The sequence below is a fragment of the Lethenteron reissneri genome, chromosome 69, assembly GCF_015708825.2.
Source record: "Lethenteron reissneri isolate LAM-NWPU_2019-01 chromosome 69, ASM1570882v1, whole genome shotgun sequence".
In the NCBI taxonomy this organism is placed as follows: Eukaryota; Metazoa; Chordata; class Hyperoartia; order Petromyzontiformes; family Petromyzontidae; genus Lethenteron; species Lethenteron reissneri.
Window position 1 is genome coordinate 11018360 of NC_083847.1, and position 23725 is coordinate 11042084.

General features: G+C 58.4%; 1 protein-coding gene across 2 annotated transcripts in view; it reads right to left on the reverse strand.

Moving 5' to 3' along the window:
* Nucleotides 1-23084, reverse strand: part of LOC133360451 (zinc finger protein ZFP2-like) — a 69985-nt gene extending 46901 nt beyond the window's left edge. The window contains exons 1-2 of one of the 2 annotated variants that reach the window (XM_061579166.1): nt 23003-23084; nt 21065-21129 (exon numbers count right to left, since the gene is read on the reverse strand). The gene's annotated coding sequence lies outside the window, so the exon portion shown is untranslated. The remainder of the gene's footprint in view (nt 1-21064; nt 21130-23002) is intronic. The other variant, XM_061579167.1, reaches the window with a different exon arrangement.
* Between the last annotated feature and the right edge of the window lie 641 nt (nt 23085-23725).

The window sequence follows — 23725 nt, forward strand, 5'->3', positions numbered from 1 at the left end:
CTAGAGTGACACTGCCACGCGTCTAGAGTGAACACCGCCATGCGTCTAGAGTGTACACTGCCACGCGTCTAGAGTGAACCCGCCATGCGTCTAGATGTACCCGCCACGCGTCTAGAGTTGAACACCGCCAAACGCCTAGAGTGAACACCCCAACGCCTAGAGTGAACACTGCCACGTGTCTAGAGTGAACACCGCCACGCTTCCAGAGTGAACACAGCCACACGCCTAGATGAACACCGGCCACGCGTCCAGAGTGACACCGCCAAACGCCTAGAGTGAACACCGCCAAACGCCTAGAGTGACACCGCCACGCGTCTAGTGAACACCGCCACGCGACTAGAGTGAACACCGCCAAGCGTCTAGCGTGAACGCCGCCACGCGTCTAGAGTGACCGCCGCCACGCGTCTAGAGTGAACACCCGCCACGCGCCTAGAGTGAACACCGCCACGCGCCTAGAGTGAACACCGCCACGCGCCTAGAGTGAACACCGCCACGCTCTAGAGTGTACACCCGCACCGCGTCCAGAGGGAACACCGCCAAACGCCTAGAGTGAACACCGCCAAACGCCTAGAGTGAACACCGGCCACGTGTCTAGAGTGAACACCGCCACGCGTCCAGAGTGAACACCGCCCACGCGACTAGAGTGAACACCGCCAAGCGTCTAGCGTGAACACCGCCCACGCGTCTAGAGTGAACACCGCCACGCGTCTAGAGTGAACACCGCCACGCGTCTAGAGTGAACACCGCCACGCGTCTAGATTGAACACCGCCACGCGTCCAGAGTGAACACCGCCACGCGTCTAGAGTGTACACCCCGCCACGCGTCCAGAGTGAACACCGCCAAACGCCTAGAGTGCACACCGCCAAACGCCTAGAGTGAACACCGCCACGCGTCTAGAGTGAACACAGCCACACGCCTAGAATGAACACCCGCCACGCTCCTAGAGTGAACACCGCCACGCGTCCAGAGTGAACACCGCCACGCGACTAGAGTGAACACCGCCAAGCGTCTAGAGTGAACACCGCCACGCGTCCAGAGTGAACACCGCCACGCGTCTAGCGTGAACACCGCCATGCGTCTAGAGTGAACACCGCCAAGCGTCTAGAGTGAACACCGCCACGCGTCCAGAGTGTACACCCGCCACGCGTCCAGAGTGAACACCGCCAAACGCCTAGAGTGAACACCGCCAAACGCCTAGAGTGAACACCGCCACGCGCCTAGAGTGAACACCGCCACGCGCCTAGAGTGAACACCGCCACGCGCCTAGAGTGAACACCGCCACGCGTCCAGAGTGAACACCGCCACGCGACTAGAGTGAACCGCAAGCGTCTAGCGTGAAACACGCACGCGTCTAGAGTGAACACCGCCACGCGTCTAGAGTGAACACCGCCACGCGTCTAGCGTGAACACCGCCATGCGTCTAGAGTGAACACCGCCAAGCGTCTAGAGTGAACACCGCCACGCGTCTAGAGTGTACACCCGCCACGCGTCCAGAGTGAACACCGCCAAACGCCTAGAGTGAATACCGCCAAACGCCTAGAGTGAACACCGCCACGCGCCTAGAGTGAACACCGCCACGCGCCTAGAGTGAACACCGCCACGCGCCTAGAGTGAACACCGCCACGCGTCTAGAGTGTACACCCGCCACGCGTCCAGAGTGAACACCGCCAAATGCCTAAAGTGAACACCGCCAAACTCCTAGAGTGAACACCGCCACGTGTCTAGAGTGAACACCGCCACGCGTCCAGAGTGAACACCGCCACGCGACTAGAGTGAACACCGCCAAGCGTCTAGCGTGAACACCGCCACGCGTCTAGAGTGAACACCGCCACGCGTATACAGGTGAACACCGCCACGCGTCTAGAGTGAACACCGCCACGCGCTAGATTGAAAACCGCCAACGCGTCTATAGTGAACACCGCCACGCGTCTAGAGTGAACACCGCCACGCGCCTAGAGTGAACACCGCCACGCGCCTAGAGTGAACACCGCCACGCGTCCAGAGTGAACACCGCCACGCGACTAGAGTGAACACCGCCAAGCGTCTAGCGTGAACGGCCGCAACGCGTCTAGAGTGACCCGCCGCCACGCGTCTAGAGTGAACACCGCCACGCGCCTAGAGTGAACACCGCCACGCGCCTAGAGTGAACACCGCCACGCGCCTAGAGTGAACACCGCTAACGCGTCTAGAGTGTACACCCGCCACTCGTCCAGAGTGAACACCGCCAAACGCCTAGAGTGACACCGCCAAACGCCTAGAGTGAACACCGACACGTGTCTAGAGTGAACACCGCCACGCGTCCAGATGTGAACACCGCCACGCGACTAGATGGAACACCGCCAAGCGTCTAGCGTGAACACCGCCACGCGTCTAGAGTGAACACCGCCACGCGTCTAGAGTGACACACCGCCACGCGTCTAGAGTGAACACCGCCACCGCGTCTAGATTGAACACCGCCACGCGTCCAGAGTGAACACCGCCACGCGTCTAGAGTGTACACCCGCCACGCGTCCAGAGTGAACACCGCCAAACGCCTAGAGTGAACACCGCCACGCGTCTAGAGTGAACACAGCCACACGCCTAGAATGAACACCGCCACGCTCCTAGAGTGAACACCGCCACGCGTCCAGAGTGAACACCGCCACGCGACTAGAGTGAACACCGCCAAGCGTCTAGAGTGAACACCGCCCACGCGTCCAGAGTGAACACCGCCACGCGTCTAGCGTGAACACCGCCCATGCGTCTAGAGTGAACACCGCCAAGCGTCTAGAGTGAACACCGCCACGCGTCTAGAGTGTACACCCGCCACGCGTCCAGAGTGAAACACCGCCAAACGCCTAGAGTGAACACCGCCAAACGGCCTAGAGTGAACACCGCCACGCGCCTAGAGTGAACACCGCCACGCGCCTAGAGTGAACACCCGCCACGCGTCTAGAGTGTACACCCGCCACGCGTCCAGAGTGAACACCGCCAACGCCTAGAGTGAACACCGCCAAACTCCTAGAGTGAACACCGCCACGTGTCTAGAGTGAACACCGCCACGCGTCCAGAGTGAACACCGCCACGCGACTAGAGTGAACACCGCCAAGCGTCTAGCGTGAACACCGCCACGCGTCTAGAGTGAACACCGCCACGCGTATACAGTGAACACCGCCACGCGTCTAGAGTGAACACCGCCACGCGTCTAGATTGAACACCGCCACGCGTCTAGAGTGAACACCGCCACGCGTCTAGAGTGAACACCGCCACGCGCCTAGAGTGAACACCGCCACGCGCCTAGAGTGAACACCGCCACGCGTCTAGAGTGAACACCGCCACGCGTCCACAGTGAACACCGCCAAACGCCTAGAGTGAACACCGCCAAACGCCTAGAGTGAACACCGCCACGTGTCTAGAGTGAACACCGCCACGCGTCTAGAAAGAACACAGCCACACGCCTAGAATGAACACCGCCAAGCATCCAGAGTGAACACCGCTAAGCGTCTAGAGTGAACACTGCCACGCGTCTAGAGTGAACACCGCCATGCGTCTAGAGTGTACACTGCCACGCGTCTAGAGTGAACACCGCCATGCGTCTAGAGTGTACACCCGCCACGCGTCTAGAGTGAACACCGCCAAACGCCTAGAGTGAACACCGCCAAACGCCTAGAGTGAACACTGCCACGTGTCTAGAGTGAACACCGCCACGCGTCTAGAGTGAACACAGCCACACGCCTAGAATGAACACCGCCACGCGTCCAGAGTGAACACCGCCAAACGCCTAGAGTGAACACCGCCAAACGCCTAGAGTGAACACCGCCACGCGTCCAGAGTGAACACCGCCACGCGACTAGAGTGAACACCGCCAAGCGTCTAGCGTGAACGCCGCCACGCGTCTAGAGTGACCGCCGCCACGCGTCTAGAGTGAACACCGCCACGCGCCTAGAGTGAACACCGCCACGCGCCTAGAGTGAACACCGCCACGCGCCTAGAGTGAACACCGCCACGCGTCTAGAGTGTACACCCGCCACGCGTCCAGAGTGAACACCGCCAAACGCCTAGAGTGAACACCGCCAAACGCCTAGAGTGAACACCGCCACGTGTCTAGAGTGAACACCGCCACGCGTCCAGAGTGAACACCGCCACGCGACTAGAGTGAACACCGCCAAGCGTCTAGCGTGAACACCGCCACGCGTCTAGAGTGAACACCGCCACGCGTCTAGAGTGAACACCGCCACGCGTCTAGAGTGAACACCGCCACGCGTCTAGATTGAACACCGCCACGCGTCCAGAGTGAACACCGCCACGCGTCTAGAGTGTACACCCGCCACGCGTCCAGAGTGAACACCGCCAAACGCCTAGAGTGAACACCGCCAAACGCCTAGAGTGAACACCGCCACGCGTCTAGAGTGAACACAGCCACACGCCTAGAATGAACACCGCCACGCTCCTAGAGTGAACACCGCCACGCGTCCAGAGTGAACACCGCCACGCGACTAGAGTGAACACCGCCAAGCGTCTAGAGTGAACACCGCCACGCGTCCAGAGTGAACACCGCCACGCGTCTAGCGTGAACACCGCCATGCGTCTAGAGTGAACACCGCCAAGCGTCTAGAGTGAACACCGCCACGCGTCTAGAGTGTACACCCGCCACGCGTCCAGAGTGAACACCGCCAAACGCCTAGAGTGAACACCGCCAAACGCCTAGAGTGAACACCGCCACGCGCCTAGAGTGAACACCGCCACGCGCCTAGAGTGAACACCGCCACGCGCCTAGAGTGAACACCGCCACGCGTCCAGAGGTGAACACCGCCAAACGCCTAGAGTGAACACCGCCACGCGCCTAGAGTGAACACCGCCACGCGCCTAGAGTGAACACCGCCACGCGTCTAGAGTGTACACCCGCCACGCGTCCAGAGTGAACACCGCCAAAACGCCTAGAGTGAACACCGCCAAACTCCTAGAGTGAACACCGCCACGTGTCTAGAGTGAACACCGCCACGCGTCCAGAGTGAACACCGCCACGCGACTAGAGTGAACACCGCCAAGCGTCTAGCGTGAACACCGCCACGCGTCTAGAGTGAACACCGCCACGCGTATACAGTGAACACCGCCACGCGTCTAGAGTGAACACCGCCACGCGTCTAGATTGAACACCGCCACGCGTCTAGAGTGAACACCGCCACGCGTCTAGAGTGAACACCGCCACGCGCCTAGAGTGTACACCCGCCACGCGTCTAGAGTGAACACCGCCAAACGCCTAGAGTGAACACCGCCAAACGCCTAGAGTGAACACTGCCACGTGTCTAGAGTGAACACCGCCACGCGTCTAGAGTGAACACAGCCACACGCCTAGAATGAACACCGCCACGCGTCCAGAGTGAACACCGCCAAACGCCTAGAGTGAACACCGCCAAACGCCTAGAGTGAACACCGCCACGCGTCCAGAGTGAACACCGCCACGCGACTAGAGTGAACACCGCCAAGCGTCTAGCGTGAACGCCGCCACGCGTCTAGAGTGACCGCCGCCACGCGTCTAGAGTGAACACCGCCACGCGCCTAGAGTGAACACCGCCACGCGCCTAGAGTGAACACCGCCACGCGCCTAGAGTGAACACCGCCACGCGTCTAGAGTGTACACCCGCCACGCGTCCAGAGTGAACACCGCCAAACGCCTAGAGTGAACACCGCCAAACGCCTAGAGTGAACACCGCCACGTGTCTAGAGTGAACACCGCCACGCGTCCAGAGTGAACACCGCCACGCGACTAGAGTGAACACCGCCAAGCGTCTAGCGTGAACACCGCCACGCGTCTAGAGTGAACACCGCCACGCGTCTAGAGTGAACACCGCCACGCGTCTAGAGTGAACACCGCCACGCGTCTAGATTGAACACCGCCACGCGTCCAGAGTGAACACCGCCACGCGTCTAGAGTGTACACCCGCCACGCGTCCAGAGTGAACACCGCCAAACGCCTAGAGTGAACACCGCCAAACGCCTAGAGTGAACACCGCCACGCGTCTAGAGTGAACACAGCCACACGCCTAGAATGAACACCGCCACGCTCCTAGAGTGAACACCGCCACGCGTCCAGAGTGAACACCGCCACGCGACTAGAGTGAACACCGCCAAGCGTCTAGAGTGAACACCGCCACGCGTCCAGAGTGAACACCGCCACGCGTCTAGCGTGAACACCGCCATGCGTCTAGAGTGAACACCGCCAAGCGTCTAGAGTGAACACCGCCACGCGTCTAGAGTGTACACCCGCCACGCGTCCAGAGTGAACACCGCCAAACGCCTAGAGTGAACACCGCCAAACGCCTAGAGTGAACACCGCCACGCGCCTAGAGTGAACACCGCCACGCGCCTAGAGTGAACACCGCCACGCGCCTAGAGTGAACACCGCCACGCGTCCAGAGTGAACACCGCCAAACGCCTAGAGTGAACACCGCCACGCGCCTAGAGTGAACACCGCCACGCGCCTAGAGTGAACACCGCCACGCGTCTAGAGTGTACACCCGCCACGCGTCCAGAGTGAACACCGCCAAACGCCTAGAGTGAACACCGCCAAACTCCTAGAGTGAACACCGCCACGTGTCTAGAGTGAACACCGCCACGCGTCCAGAGTGAACACCGCCACGCGACTAGAGTGAACACCGCCAAGCGTCTAGCGTGAACACCGCCACGCGTCTAGAGTGAACACCGCCACGCGTATACAGTGAACACCGCCACGCGTCTAGAGTGAACACCGCCACGCGTCTAGATTGAACACCGCCACGCGTCTAGAGTGAACACCGCCACGCGTCTAGAGTGAACACCGCCACGCGCCTAGAGTGAACACCGCCACGCGCCTAGAGTGAACACCGCCACGCGTCTAGAGTGTACACCCGCCACGCGTCCACAGTGAACACCGCCAAACGCCTAGAGTGAACACCGCCAAACGCCTAGAGTGAACACCGCCACGTGTCTAGAGTGAACACCGCCACGCGTCTAGAAAGAACACAGCCACACGCCTAGAATGAACACCGCCAAGCATCTAGAGTGAACACCGCTAAGCGTCTAGAGTGAACACTGCCACGCGTCTAGAGTGAACACCGCCATGCGTCTAGAGTGTACACTGCCACGCGTCTAGAGTGAACACCGCCATGCATCTAGAGTGTACACCCGCCACGCGTCTAGAGTGAACACCGCCAAACGCCTAGAGTGAACACCGCCAAACGCCTAGAGTGAACACTGCCACGTGTCTAGAGTGAACACCGCCACGCGTCTAGAGTGAACACAGCCACACGCCTAGAATGAACACCGCCACGCGTCCAGAGTGAACACCGCCAAACGCCTAGAGTGAACACCGCCAAACGCCTAGAGTGAACACCGCCACGCGTCCAGAGTGAACACCGCCACGCGACTAGAGTGAACACCGCCAAGCGTCTAGCGTGAACGCCGCCACGCGTCTAGAGTGACCGCCGCCACGCGTCTAGAGTGAACACCGCCACGCGCCTAGAGTGAACACCGCCACGCGCCTAGAGTGAACACCGCCACGCGCCTAGAGTGAACACCGCCACGCGTCTAGAGTGTACACCCGCCACGCGTCCAGAGTGAACACCGCCAAACGCCTAGAGTGAACACCGCCAAACGCCTAGAGTGAACACCGCCACGTGTCTAGAGTGAACACCGCCACGCGTCCAGAGTGAACACCGCCACGCGACTAGAGTGAACACCGCCAAGCGTCTAGCGTGAACACCGCCACGCGTCTAGAGTGAACACCGCCACGCGTCTAGAGTGAACACCGCCACGCGTCTAGAGTGAACACCGCCACGCGTCTAGATTGAACACCGCCACGCGTCCAGAGTGAACACCGCCACGCGTCTAGAGTGTACACCCGCCACGCGTCCAGAGTGAACACCGCCAAACGCCTAGAGTGAACACCGCCAAACGCCTAGAGTGAACACCGCCACGCGTCTAGAGTGAACACAGCCACACGCCTAGAATGAACACCGCCACGCTCCTAGAGTGAACACCGCCACGCGTCCAGAGTGAACACCGCCACGCGACTAGAGTGAACACCGCCAAGCGTCTAGAGTGAACACCGCCACGCGTCCAGAGTGAACACCGCCACGCGTCTAGCGTGAACACCGCCATGCGTCTAGAGTGAACACCGCCAAGCGTCTAGAGTGAACACCGCCACGCGTCCAGAGTGTACACCCGCCACGCGTCCAGAGTGAACACCGCCAAACGCCTAGAGTGAACACCGCCAAACGCCTAGAGTGAACACCGCCACGCGCCTAGAGTGAACACCGCCACGCGCCTAGATTGAACACCGCCACGCGCCTAGAGTGAACACCGCCACGCGTCCAGAGTGAACACCGCCAAACGCCTAGAGTGAACACCGCCAAACTCCTAGAGTGAACACCGCCACGTGTCTAGAGTGAACACCGCCACGCGTCCAGAGTGAACACCGCCACGCGACTAGAGTGAACACCGCCAAGCGTCTAGCGTGAACACCGCCACGCGTCTAGAGTGAACACCGCCACGCGTATACAGTGAACACCGCCACGCGTCTAGAGTGAACACCGCCACGCGTCTAGATTGAACACCGCCACGCGTCTAGAGTGAACACCGCCACGCGCCTAGAGTGAACACCGCCACGCGCCTAGGGTGAACACCGCCACGCGCCTAGAGTGAACACCGCCACGCGTCCAGAGTGTACACCCGCCACGCGTCCACAGTGAACACCGCCAAACGCCTAGAGTGAACACCGCCAAACGCCTAGAGTGAACACCGCCACGTGTCTAGAGTGAACACCGCCACGCGTCTAGAAAGAACACAGCCACACGCCTAGAATGAACACCGCCAAGCATCTAGAGTAAACACCGCCAAGCGTCTAGAGTGAACACTGCCACGCGTCTAGAGTGAACACCGCCATGCGTCTAGAGTGTACACTGCCACGCGTCTAGAGTGAACACCGCCATGCGTCTAGAGTGTACACCCGCCACGCGTCTAGAGTGAACACCGCCAAACGCCTAGAGTGAACACCGCCAAACGCCTAGAGTGAACACTGCCACGTGTCTAGAGTGAACACCGCCACGCGTCTAGAGTGAACACAGCCACACGCCTAGAATGAACACCGCCACGCTCCTAGAGTGAACACCGCCACGCGTCTAGAGTGAACACCGCCAAGCGTCTAGAGTGAACACCGCCACGCGTCTAGAGTGAACACCGCCACGCGTCTAGAGTGAACACCGCCATGCGTCCAGAGTGAACACCGCCACGCGACTAGAGTGAACACCGCCAAGTGTCTAGCGTGAACACTGCCACGCGTCTAGAGTGAACACCGCCACGCGTCTAGAGTGAACACCGCCAAGCGTCTAGAGTGAACACCGCCACGCGTCCAGAGTGAACACCGCCACGCGACTAGAGTGAACACCGCCAAGCGTCTAGCGTGAACACTGCCACGCGTCTAGAGTGAACACCGCCACGCGTCTAGAGTGAACACCGCCAAGCGTCTAGAGTGAACACCGCCACGCGTCTAGAGTGTACACCCGCCACGCGTCCAGAGTGACCGCCGCCAAACGCCTAGAGTGAACACAGCCACACGCCTAGAGTGAACACCGCCACGCGTCCAGAGTGAACACTGCCACGCGTCTAGTGTGAACACCGCCATGCGTCTAGAGTGAACACCGCCAAGCGTCTAGAGTGAACACTGCCACGCGCCTAGAGTGAACACCGCCACGCGTCTAGAGTGAACACCGCCAAACGCCTAGAGTGAACACCGCCACGTGTCTAGAGTGAACACCGCCACGCGTCCAGAGTGAACAGCGCCACGCGACTAGAGTGAACACCGCCAAGCGTCTAGCGTGAACACCGCCACGCGTCTAGAGTGAACACCGCCACGCGTCTAGAGTGAACACCGCCACGCGTCTAGATTGAACACCGCCACGCGTCTAGAGTGAACACCGCCACGCGTCTAGAGTGAACACCGCCACGCGCCTAGAGTGAACACCGCCACGCGCCTAGAGTGAACACCGCCACGCGTCTAAAGTGTACACCGGCCACGCGTCCAGAGTGAACACCGCCAAACGCCTAGAGTGAACACCGCCAAACGCCTAGAGTGAACACCGCCACGTGTCTAGAGTGAACACCGCCACGCGTCTAGAATGAACACAGCCACACGCCTAGAATGAACACCGCCAAGCGTCCAGAGTGAACACCGCCACGCGTCCAGAGTGAACACCGCCACGCGTCTAGCGTGAACACCGCCATTCGTCTAGAGTGAACACTGCCACGCGTCTAGAGTGAACACCGCCACGCGTCTAGAGTGTACACCCGCCACGCGTCTAGAGTGAACACCGCCAAACGCCTAGAGTGAACACCGCCAAACGCCTAGAGTGAACACTGCCACGTGTCTAGAGTGAACACCGCCACGCGTCTAGAGTGAACACAGCCACACGCCTAGAATGAACACCGCCACGCTCCTAGAGTGAACACCGCCACGCGTCTAGAGTGAACACCGCCAAGCGTCTAGAGTGAACACCGCCACGCGTCTAGAGTGAACACCGCCACGCGTCTAGAGTGAACACCGCCACGCGTCCAGAGTGAACACCGCAACGCGACTAGAGTGAACACCGCCAAGCGTCTAGCGTGAACACTGCCACGCGTCTAGAGTGAACACCGCCACGCGTCTAGAGTGAACACCGCCACGCGTCTAGAGTGTACACCCGCCACGACTAGAGTGAACACCGCCAAGCGTCTAGCGTGAACACTGCCACGCGTCTAGAGTGAACACCGCCACGCGCCTAGAGTGAACACCGCCACGCGTCTAGAGTGTACACCCGCCACGCGTCCAGAGTGAACACCGCCAAACGCCTAGAGTGAACACCGCCAAACGCCTAGAGTGAACACCGCCACGTGTCTAGAGTGAACACCGCCACGCGTCTAGAGTGAACACAGCCACACGCCTAGAATGAACACCGCCAAGCGTCTAGAGTGAACACCGCCACGCGTCCAGAGTGAACACTGCCACGCGTCTAGTGTGAACACCGCCATGCGTCTAGAGTGAACACCGCCAAGCGTCTAGAGTGAACACTGCCACGCGTCTAGAGTGAACACCGCCACACGTCTAGAGTGAACACCGCCACGCGTCTAGAGTGTACACCCGCCACGCGTCCAGAGTGAACACCGCCAAACGCCTAGAGTGAACACCGCCACGCGTCTAGAGTGAACACCGCCACGCGTCCAGAGTGAACACCGCCACGCGACTAGAGTGAACACCACCAAGCGTCTAGCGTGAACACCGCCACGCGCCTAGAGTGAACACCGCCACGCGCCTAGAGTGAACACCGCCACGCGCCTAGAGTGAACACCGCAACGCGCCTAGAGTGAACACCGCCACGCGTCTAGAGTGTACACCCGCCACGCGTCCAGAGTGAACACCGCCAAACGCCTAGAGTGAACACCGCCAAACGCCTAGAGTGAACACCGCCACGTGTCTAGAGTGAACACCGCCACGCGTCTAGAGTGAACACAGCCACGCGACTAGAGTGAACACCGCCAAGCGTCTAGCGTGAACACCGCCACGCGTCTAGAGTGAACACCGCCACGCGTCTAGAGTGAACACCGCCACGCGTCTAGAGTGAACACCGCCACGCGTCTAGATTGAACACCGCCACGCGTCTAGAGTGAACACCGCCACGCGTCTAGAGTGAACACCGCCACGCGCCTAGAGTGAACACCGCCACGCGCCTAGAGTGAACACCGCCACGCGTCTAGAGTGTACACCCGCCACGCGTCCAGAGTGAACACCGCCAAACGCCTAGAGTGAACACCGCCAAACGCCTAGAGTGAACACCGCCACGTGTCTAGAGTGAACACCGCCACGCGTCTAGAATGAACACAGCCACACGCCTAGAATGAACACCGCCAAGCGTCTAGAGTGAACACCGCCACGCGTCCAGAGTGAACACCGCCACGCATCTAGCGTGAACACCGCCATGCGTCTAGAGTGAACACCGCCAAGCGTCTAGAGTGAACACTGCCACGCGTCTAGAGTGAACACCGCCACGCGTCTAGAGTGTACACCCGCCACGCGTCTAGAGTGAACACCGCCACGTGTCTAGAGTGAACACCGCCACGCGTCTAGAGTGAACACAGCCACACGCCTAGAATGAACACCGCCAAGCGTCTAGAGTGAACACCGCCACGCGTCCAGAGTGAACACTGCCACGCGTCTAGTGTGAACACCGCCATGCGTCTAGAGTGAACACCGCCAAGCGTCTAGAGTGAACACTGCCACGCGTCTAGAGTGAACACCGCCACACGTCTAGAGTGAACACCGCCACGGGTCTAGAGTGTACACCCGCCACGCATCCAGAGTGAACACCGCCAAACGCCTAGAGTGAACACCGCCACGCGTCTAGAGTGAACACCGCCACGCGTCCAGAGTGAACACCGCCACGCGACTAGAGTGAACACCACCAAGCGTCTAGCGTGAACACCGCCACGCGCCTAGAGTGAACACCGCCACGCGCCTAGAGTGAACACCGCCACGCGCCTAGAGTGAACACCGCCACGCGTCTAGAGTGTACACCCGCCACGCGTCCAGAGTGAACACCGCCAAACGCCTAGAGTGAACACCGCCAAACGCCTAGAGTGAACACCGCCACGTGTCTAGAGTGAACACCGCCACGCGTCTAGAGTGAACACAGCCACGCGACTAGAGTGAACACCGCCAAGCGTCTAGCGTGAACACCGCCACGCGTCTAGAGTGAACACCGCCACGCGTCTAGAGTGAACACCGCCACGCGTCTAGAGTGAACACCGCCACGCGTCTAGATTGAACACCGCCACGCGTCTAGAGTGAACACCGCCACGCGTCTAGAGTGAACACCGCCACGCGCCTAGAGTGAACACCGCCACGCGCCTAGAGTGAACACCGCCACGCGTCTAGAGTGTACACCCGCCACGCGTCCAGAGTGAACACCGCCAAACGCCTAGAGTGAACACCGCCAAACGCCTAGAGTGAACACCGCCACGTGTCTAGAGTGAACACCGCCACGCGTCTAGAATGAACACAGCCACACGCCTAGAATGAACACCGCCAAGCGTCTAGAGTGAACACCGCCACGCGTCCAGAGTGAACACCGCCACGCATCTAGCGTGAACACCGCCATGCGTCTAGAGTGAACACCGCCAAGCGTCTAGAGTGAACACTGCCACGCGTCTAGAGTGAACACCGCCACGCGTCTAGAGTGTACACCCGCCACGCGTCTAGAGTGAACACCGCCAAACGCCTAGAGTGAACACCGCCAAACGCCTAGAGTGAACACTGCCACGTGTCTAGAGTGGACACCGCCACGCGTCTAGAGTGAACACAGCCACACGCCTAGAATGAACACCGCCACGCTCCTAGAGTGAACACAGCCACGCGTCTAGAGTGAACACCGCCAAGCGTCTAGAGTGAACACCGCCACGCGTCTAGAGTGAACACCGCCACGCGTCTAGAGTGAACACCGCCACGCGTCCAGAGTGAACACCGCCACGCGACTAGAGTGAACACCGCCAAGCGTCTAGCGTGAACACTGCCACGCGTCTAGAGTGAACACCGCCACGCGTCTAGAGTGAACACCGCCAAGCGTCTAGAGTGAACACCGCCACGCGTCCAGAGTGAACACCGCCACGCGACTAGAGTGAACACCGCCAAGCGTCTAGCGTGAACACTGCCACGCGTCTAGAGTGAACACCGCCACGCGTCTAGAGTGAACACCGCCAAGCGTCTAGAGTGAACACCGCCACGCGTCTAGAGTGTACACCCGCCACGCGTCCAGAGTGAACACCGCCAAACGCCTAGAGTGAACACCGCCACGTGTCTAGAGTGAACACCGCCACGCGTCTAGAATGAACACAGCCACACGCCTAGAATGAACACCGCCAAGCGTCTATAGTGAACACCGCCACGCGTCCAGAGTGAACACCGCCACGCGTCTAGCGTGAACACCGCCATTCGTCTAGAGTGAACACTGCCACGCGTCTAGAGTGAACACCGCCACGCGTCTAGAGTGAACACCACCACGCGTCTAGAGTGAACACCACCACGCGCCTAGAGCACCACAGGCCTAGTGAACACCACCACACGCCTAGAGTGAACACCGCCACGCGTCTAGAGTGTACACCCGCCACGCGTCCAGAGTGAACACCGCCAAACGCCTAGAGTGAACACCGCCAAACGCCTAGAGTGAACACCGCCACGTGTCTAGAGTGAACACCGCCACGCGTCTAGAGTGAACACAGCCACGCGACTAGAGTGAACACCGCCAAGCGTCTAGCGTGAACACCGCCACGCGTCTAGAGTGAACACCGCCACGCGTCTAGAGTGAACACCGCCACGCGTCTAGAGTGAACACCGCCACGCGTCTAGATTGAACACCGCCACGCGTCTAGAGTGAACACCGCCACGCGTCTAGAGTGAACACCGCCACGCGCCTAGAGTGAACACCGCCACGCGCCTAGAGTGAACACCGCCACGCGTCTAGAGTGTACACCCGCCACGCGTCCAGAGTGAACACCGCCAAACGCCTAGAGTGAACACCGCCAAACGCCTAGAGTGAACACCGCCACGTGTCTAGAGTGAACACCGCCACGCGTCTAGAATGAACACAGCCACACGCCTAGAATGAACACCGCCAAGCGTCTAGAGTGAACACCGCCACGCGTCCAGAGTGAACACCGCCACGCATCTAGCGTGAACACCGCCATGCGTCTAGAGTGAACACCGCCAAGCGTCTAGAGTGAACACTGCCACGCGTCTAGAGTGAACACCGCCACGCGTCTAGAGTGTACACCCGCCACGCGTCTAGAGTGAACACCGCCAAACGCCTAGAGTGAACACCGCCAAACGCCTAGAGTGAACACTGCCACGTGTCTAGAGTGGACACCGCCACGCGTCTAGAGTGAACACAGCCACACGCCTAGAATGAACACCGCCACGCTCCTAGAGTGAACACAGCCACGCGTCTAGAGTGAACACCGCCAAGCGTCTAGAGTGAACACCGCCACGCGTCTAGAGTGAACACCGCCACGCGTCTAGAGTGAACACCGCCACGCGTCCAGAGTGAACACCGCCACGCGACTAGAGTGAACACCGCCAAGCGTCTAGCGTGAACACTGCCACGCGTCTAGAGTGAACACCGCCACGCGTCTAGAGTGAACACCGCCAAGCGTCTAGAGTGAACACCGCCACGCGTCCAGAGTGAACACCGCCACGCGACTAGAGTGAACACCGCCAAGCGTCTAGCGTGAACACTGCCACGCGTCTAGAGTGAACACCGCCACGCGTCTAGAGTGAACACCGCCAAGCGTCTAGAGTGAACACCGCCACGCGTCTAGAGTGTACACCCGCCACGCGTCCAGAGTGAACACCGCCAAACGCCTAGAGTGAACACCGCCACGTGTCTAGAGTGAACACCGCCACGCGTCTAGAATGAACACAGCCACACGCCTAGAATGAACACCGCCAAGCGTCTAGAGTGAACACCGCCACGCGTCCAGAGTGAACACCGCCACGCGTCTAGCGTGAACACCGCCATTCGTCTAGAGTGAACACTGCCACGCGTCTAGAGTGAACACCGCCACGCGTCTAGAGTGTACACCCGCCACGCGTCTAGAGTGAACACCGCCAAACGCCTAGAGTGAACACCGCCAAACGCCTAGAGTGAACACTGCCACGTGTCTAGAGTGAACACCGCCACGCGTCTAGAGTGAACACAGCCACACGCCTAGAATGAACACCGCCACGCTCCTAGAGTGAACACCGCCACGCGTCTAGAGTGAACACCGCCAAGCGTCTAGAGTGAACACCGCCACGCGTCTAGAGTGAACACCGCCACGCGTCCAGAGTGAACACCGCAACGCGACTAGAGTGAACACCGCCAAGCGTCTAGCGTGAACACTGCCACGCGTCTAGAGTGAACACCGCCACGCGTCTAGAGTGAACACCGCCACGCGTCTAGAGTGTACACCCGCCACGACTAGAGTGAACACCGCCAAGCGTCTAGCGTGAACACTGCCACGCGTCTAGAGTGAACACCGCCACGCGCCTAGAGTGAACACCGCCACGCGTCTAGAGTGTACACCCGCCACGCGTCCAAGTGAACACCGCCAAACGCCTAGAGTGAACACCGCCAAACGCCTAGAGTGAACACCGCCACGTGTCTAGAGTGAACACCGCCACGCGTCTAGAGTGAACACAGCCACACGCCTAGAATGAACACCGCCAAGCGTCTAGAGTGAACACCGCCACGCGTCCAGAGTGAACACTGCCACGCGTCTAGTGTGAACACCGCCATGCGTCTAGAGTGAACACCGCCAAGCGTCTAGAGTGAACACTGCCACGCGTCTAGAGTGAACACCGCCACACGTCTAGAGTGAACACCGCCACGCGTCTAGAGTGTACACCCGCCACGCGTCCAGAGTGAACACCGCCAAACGCCTAGAGTGAACACCGCCACGCGTCTAGAGTGAACACTGCCACGCGTCCAGAGTGAACACCGCCACGCGACTAGAGTGAACACCACCAAGCGTCTAGCGTGAACACCGCCACGCGCCTAGAGTGAACACCGCCACGCGCCTAGAGTGAACACCGCCACGCGCCTAGAGTGAACACCGCAACGCGCCTAGAGTGAACACCGCCACGCGTCTAGAGTGTACACCCGCCACGCGTCCAGAGTGAACACCGCCAAACGCCTAGAGTGAACACCGCCAAACGCCTAGAGTGAACACCGCCACGTGTCTAGAGTGAACACCGCCACGCGTCTAGAGTGAACACAGCCACGCGACTAGAGTGAACACCGCCAAGCGTCTAGCGTGAACACCGCCACGCGTCTAGAGTGAACACCGCCACGCGTCTAGAGTGAACACCGCCACGCGTCTAGAGTGAACACCGCCACGCGTCTAGATTGAACACCGCCACGCGTCTAGAGTGAACACCGCCACGCGTCTAGAGTGAACACCGCCACGCGCCTAGAGTGAACACCGCCACGCGCCTAGAGTGAACACCGCCACGCGTCTAGAGTGTACACCCGCCACGCGTCCAGAGTGAACACCGCCAAACGCCTAGAGTGAACACCGCCAAACGCCTAGAGTGAACACCGCCACGTGTCTAGAGTGAACACCGCCACGCGTCTAGAATGAACACAGCCACACGCCTAGAATGAACACCGCCAAGCGTCTAGAGTGAACACCGCCACGCGTCCAGAGTGAACACCGCCACGCATCTAGCGTGAACACCGCCATGCGTCTAGAGTGAACACCGCCAAGCGTCTAGAGTGAACACTGCCACGCGTCTAGAGTGAACACCGCCACGCGTCTAGAGTGTACACCCGCCACGCGTCTAGAGTGAACACCGCCACGTGTCTAGAGTGAACACCGCCACGCGTCTAGAGTGAACACAGCCACACGCCTAGAATGAACACCGCCAAGCGTCTAGAGTGAACACCGCCACGCGTCCAGAGTGAACACTGCCACGCGTCTAGTGTGAACACCGCCATGCGTCTAGAGTGAACACCGCCAAGCGTCTAGAGTGAACACTGCCACGCGTCTAGAGTGAACACCGCCACACGTCTAGAGTGAACACCGCCACGGGTCTAGAGTGTACACCCGCCACGCATCCAGAGTGAACACCGCCAAACGCCTAGAGTGAACACCGCCACGCGTCTAGAGTGAACACCGCCACGCGTCCAGAGTGAACACCGCCACGCGACAAGAGTGAACACCACCAAGCGTCTAGCGTGAACACCGCCACGCGCCTAGAGTGAACACCGCCACGCGCCTAGAGTGAACACCGCCACGCGCCTAGAGTGAACACCGCCACGCGTCTAGAGTGTACACCCGCCACGCGTCCAGAGTGAACACCGCCAAACGCCTAGAGTGAACACCGCCAAACGCCTAGAGTGAACACCGCCACGTGTCTAGAGTGAACACCGCCACGCGTCTAGAGTGAACACAGCCACGCGACTAGAGTGAACACCGCCAAGCGTCTAGCGTGAACACCGCCACGCGTCTAGAGTGAACACCGCCACGCGTCTAGAGTGAACACCGCCACGCGTCTAGAGTGAACACCGCCACGCGTCTAGATTGAACACCGCCACGCGTCTAGAGTGAACACCGCCACGCGTCTAGAGTGAACACCGCCACGCGCCTAGAGTGAACACCGCCACGCGCCTAGAGTGAACACCGCCACGCGTCTAGAGTGTACACCCGCCACGCGTCCAGAGTGAACACCGCCAAACGCCTAGAGTGAACACCGCCAAACGCCTAGAGTGAACACCGCCACGTGTCTAGAGTGAACACCGCCACGCGTCTAGAATGAACACAGCCACACGCCTAGAATGAACACCGCCAAGCGTCTAGAGTGAACACCGCCACGCGTCCAGAGTGAACACCGCCACGCATCTAGCGTGAACACCGCCATGCGTCTAGAGTGAACACCGCCAAGCGTCTAGAGTGAACACTGCCACGCGTCTAGAGTGAACACCGCCACGCGTCTAGAGTGTACACCCGCCACGCGTCTAGATTGAACACCGCCAAACGCCTAGAGTGAACACCGCCAAACGCCTAGAGTGAACACTGCCACGTGTCTAGAGTGGACACCGCCACGCGTCTAGAGTGAACACAGCCACACGCCTAGAATGAACACCGCCACGCTCCTAGAGTGAACACAGCCACGCGTCTAGAGTGAACACCGCCAAGCGTCTAGAGTGAACACCGCCACGCGTCTAGAGTGAACACCGCCACGCGTCTAGAGTGAACACCGCCACGCGTCCAGAGTGAACACCGCCACGCGACTAGAGTGAACACCGCCAAGCGTCTAGCGTGAACACTGCCATGCGTCTAGAGTGAACACCGCCACGCGTCTAGAGTGAACACCGCCAAGCGTCTAGAGTGAACACCGCCACGCGTCCAGAGTGAACACCGCCACGCGACTAGAGTGAACACCGCCAAGCGTCTAGCGTGAACACTGCCACGCGTCTAGAGTGAACACCGCCACGCGTCTAGAGTGAACACCGCCAAGCGTCTAGAGTGAACACCGCCACGCGTCTAGAGTGTACACCCGCCACGCGTCCAGAGTGACCGCCGCCAAACGCCTAGAGTGAACACCGCCACGCGCCTAGAGTGAACACCGCCACGCGCCTAGAGTGAACACCGCCACGCGCCTAGAGTAAACACCGCCACGCGTCTAGAGTGTACACCCGCCACGCGTCCAGAGTGAACACCGCCAAACGCCTAGAGTGAACACCGCCAAACGCCTAGAGTGAACACCGCCACGCGTCTAGAGTGAACACCGCCACGCGTCCAGAGTGAACACCGCCACGCGACTAGAGTGAACACCGCCAAGCGTCTAGCGTGAACACCGCCACGCGTCTAGAGTGAACACCGCCACGCGTCTAGAGTGAACACCGCCACGCGCCTAGAGTGAACACCGCCACGCGCCTAGAGTGAACACCGCCACGCGTCTAGAGTGTACACCCGCCACGCGTCCAGAGTGAACACCGCCAAACGCCTAGAGTGAACACCGCCAAACGCCTAGAGTGAACACCGCCACGTGTCTAGAGTGAACACCGCCACGCGTCTAGAGTGAACACAGCCACACGCCTAGAATGAACACCGCCAAGCGTCTAGAGTGAACACCGCCACGCGTCCAGAGTGAACACTGCCACGCGTCTAGTGTGAACACCGCCATGCGTCTAGAGTGAACACTGCCAAGCGTCTAGAGTGAACACTGCCACGCGTCTAGAGTGAACACCGCCACACGTCTAGAGTGAACACCGCCACGCGTCTAGAGTGTACACCCGCCACGCGTCCAGAGTGAACACCGCCAAACGCCTAGAGTGAACACCGCCACGCGTCTAGAGTGAACACCGCCACGCGTCCAGAGTGAACACCGCCACGCGACTAGAGTGAACACCGCCAAGCGTCTAGCGTGAACACCGCCACGCGTCTAGAGTGAACACCGCCACGCGTCTAGAGTGAACACCGCCACGCGCCTAGAGTGAACACCGCCACGCGCCTAGAGTGAACACCGCCACGCGTCTAGAGTGTACACCCGCCACGCGTCCAGAGTGAACACCGCCAAACGCCTAGAGTGAACACCGCCAAACGCCTAGAGTGAACACCGCCACGTGTCTAGAGTGAACACCGCCACGCGTCTAGAGTGAACACAGCCACACGCCTAGAATGAACACCGCCAAGCGTCTAGAGTGAACACCGCCACGCGTCCAGAGTGAACACTGCCACGCGTCTAGCGTGAACACCGCCATGCGTCTAGAGTGAACACCGCCAAGCGTCTAGAGTGAACACTGCCACGCATCTAGAGTGAACACCGCCACACGTCTAGAGTGAACACCGCCACGCGTCTAGAGTGTACACCCGCCACGCTTCCAGAGTGAACACCGCCAAACGCCTAGAGTGAACACCGCCAAACGCCTAGAGTGAACACCGCCACGTGTCTAGAGTGAACACCGCCACGCGTCTAGAGTGAACACAGCCACACGCCTAGAATGAACACCGCCACGCTCCTAGAGTGAACACCGCCACGCGTCTAGAGTGAACACCGCCACGCGTCTAGAGTGAACACCGCCACGCGTCCAGAGTGAACACCGCCACGCGACTAGAGTGAACACCGCCAAGCGTCTAGCGTGAACACTGCCACGCGTCTAGAGTGAACACCGCCACGCGTCTAGAGTGAACACCGCCACGCGTCTAGAGTGAACACCGCCAAGCGTCTAGAGTGAACACCGCCACGCGTCCAGAGTGAACACCGCCACGCGTCTAGCGTGAACACCGCCACGCATCTAGAGTGAACACCGCCAAGCGTCTAGAGTGAATACTGCCATGCGTCTAGAGTGAACACCGCCACGCGTCTAGAGTGAACACCGCCACGCGTCTAGAGTGAACACCGCCACACATCTAGAGTGAACACCGCCAAGCGTCTAGAGTGAACACTGCCACGCGTCTAGAGTGAACACCGCCACGCGTCTAGAGTGAACACCGCCACACATCTAGAGTGAACACCACCATGCTGTTGACAAGCCCCACCTTGTTGTTGTGGGCAGGTCGCTTTTGAAAAGAAGAGCGGTATAGCAGCTCAACGCGGGCGTGGCCTGGTAAAAAATGAAGAAAAAGACCGTGTGGATATTTAAAATAAAACAAAGTTACAAAGTTGCGAGACAGGTGAAGAGAAGTTAAAACTTAAGCAAGATACTATTTGGTTCTTTCGGTACAGTCACGTAGAAATAAAAAATAAAATAAATACTAACATACGACGTTTCGATTGCAACACAAGCAATCATCATCAGGTACAAATGAAAGAGGAAACAAACCTCGTAAACTTATAAATACAATGCATTACAACACAGATAGTCGTCTAACACAACAGTCAACACACTACCTGGTTCATAACGTTCATCCAAAAATTGCTACATTTGAGAGACAAAACACAGACACGGAGACACAGACAGACACATAAGCAGAGAGAGAGAGATGACACAGAGACACACAGAGAGAGCCACAGAGAGAGATAACACAGACACACACAGAGAGAGGCACGCACATAGTGAGATGACACAGAGACACACAGAGAGACACACACATAGACACACATAGAGAGACACACACAGAGACACACAGAGAGAGACACACACATAGGCACACAGAGAAACAATGTCTCTGTGTCGAGGCCTTAAAAAGAGAGGGAGGGGGGCAGAGAGGGGGGGTAGGGAAAGTAGCATGTCAATGCAAGGCCATAGCCATGGAGTCAACATGGGGGGGGGGGGTGTCCCCCCCAATGTATATTATAATTACGGCCTTGTGTCAATGAGAGATTTGGAGGTTTGGTGACTAAATAAGTAAATAATAGAGCGACAACACGAGGACACAGAGAGAGAAAACACATCTTCTTGGTTCTTTCGGTAAAGTCACATTGAAGGGAAGCAATGAAATAATAAAAATAAAACATAATAAAATAATTCTCACGACGTTACGGCCACAACACAAGTAGCCGTCCTCAGGTGAAGACAGGTCTGTCGAGGCGACAGCGTCTAAAAGAAAAACACCACCACGCTTGGAGCGTCTATTTAAGCTGGGTTGGAAGGGGGGGGGGGGAAATGCGCATTAACAAAATAATCTGAATATCAAGAGGAATTTAGCATATTTATGGAAAATGCAGGAATGCGATTAGTGCTATTTGTGAAATGCTAATCCTGCATAATGCGCATGCATTATAATGCCCATGCATTATGCAGGATTAGCAGCATGGGCATTATAATGCATGCCCATGCATTATACAGGATTAGCATTTCACAAATAGCACTAATCGCATTCCTGCATTTCCCATAAATATGCTAAATTCATCTTGATATGCAGATTATTTTGTTAATGCACATTTCCCCCCAACCCTTCCAACCCAGCTTAAATAGACGCTCCAAGCGTGGTGGGTGTTTTTCTTTTAGACGCTGTCGCCTCGACAGACCTGTCTTCACCTGAGGACGGCTACTTGTGTTGTGGCCGAAACGTTGTGAGAATTATTTTATTATGTTTTATTTTTATTATTTTATTGCTTCCCTTCTACGTGACTTTACCTAAAGAACCAAGAAGATGAATCCCTGCAGTCACGAAAGCTTTAAATCTAAAGAGAAAACACACTTAATCAAACAAACCGAGTAAAATTTGGAAATGTAATGCAATGTAACACAGAGAGTCTGTCAACACACAATTAACGCATCGCCTGGCTGATTGCGTTCTTCCAAAGAATGCAAAATTAAGCGAGAGAATTGAAGCAAACGCGATCAGGCGAGAACAGGAGGCAAGGCCCCGCGTTGTAAAGTTCCAACCTGGACATCGCTTCCATGCTCGCTGCTACTCACTAGGCATTCAACAACAATAACCACCACCACAACCGCCACAACAACCGCCACCACAACCACCACCACAACCACCACCACAACCGCCACAACAACCGCGATGAGAATTTCTCACCTCGGATTTCAGTGCACGGGCGGAGCGGCACCTTCCTGTTAACTCGTGACGTCACGCAAAAGCAGAAGATGACATGACGTCACTTGCAGGGTACGATGACACTCCCGTCCCACAATGAGCGGCTCTGTAACTAATATAAATTATGTTAATGAGCCTGGCCTGTATGTGGAGGGATGCGGCGCGGGCGCGGAACACGTCGCAATAAACCCGCGACGGCTTTCACGAATCCATTATGTTAATGAGCCGCCAGTAACCGGACGTTGCTTTGCCCAAATAAGGATTGGTACTGGATATCGGCAGCGGCCGAGTGGAGGTGACGTCACTCTCAGGAGCGCGGCGGTCGGGGGTAGGCGACATGACATCACTAGCGAGGAACACCGCCCCCTGGCTTTTGACGCCGAGGAGGTCACGCTGAGCAGTGACGTCAGAGAGCGGGGTCAGAGTTCAAGTTTGTTGACAAAGGGAGCGGCAGTGTCGTGGTGAGCGCTCCGCTCCGCACCGACCAGCCGAGTTCCATTCCCGCTCGTGGCCAACACCGCCAGTGACGACTTTCTGAGCCGGTCCTGAGCCTCCCCTACGTCAACTCAGCCTCAAACGAGTATCCGGTGCGGTGTGTAAACATCGCCACTAGGGAGACAAAGGCGACCGGGCGTGGTGCCGTCCCACCCTTAATAGGTGCTCGCTAACAGCACTTGCCCCTACAGTCTGTTAAGGTTATATGGG